The sequence below is a fragment of the Eimeria mitis genome, genomic scaffold (assembly GCF_000499745.2).
Source record: "Eimeria mitis Houghton genomic scaffold, Emh_scaff224, whole genome shotgun sequence".
Lineage (NCBI taxonomy): Eukaryota > Apicomplexa > Conoidasida > Eucoccidiorida > Eimeriidae > Eimeria > Eimeria mitis.
In genome coordinates this window covers 26470-26771 of record NW_013570567.1, presented here as the reverse complement: position 1 = coordinate 26771, position 302 = coordinate 26470, and the positions used below count along the sequence as shown (strand labels likewise).

The window sequence follows — 302 nt, the reverse complement described above, 5'->3', positions numbered from 1 at the left end:
AGAGAGAGAGAGAGAGAGAGAGAGAGAGAGAGAGAGAGAGAGAGACAGACAGACACAGACAGAGACAGAGACAGAGACAGAAGGAGACAGAGGCAGAGAGAGACAGAAAAGGAGACAGAACAGGAGACAAAAAAGGAGACAGACAAAGGCAAAGAGAGAGACAGAGAGAGAGAGACAGATAGAAACAGAGAGAAAGAGAGGCAGAGAGGGAGAGAAAGACAGAGATAAAAGGAGACAAAGATAGAAAAGAAAGAAAGGAGACAGACAGAGACAGAGACAGAGACAGAGAGAGAAAGAGACAG

The 302-nt window shown here is 45.7% G+C and overlaps 1 protein-coding gene across 1 annotated transcript in view; it reads right to left on the bottom strand.

The window, feature by feature from the left end:
• Window positions 1-302, bottom strand: part of EMH_0004290 (uncharacterized protein) — a gene marked incomplete at both ends in the record, with an annotated part of 5920 nt that overhangs the window by 2305 nt on the left and 3313 nt on the right. The window lies entirely within an intron of this gene.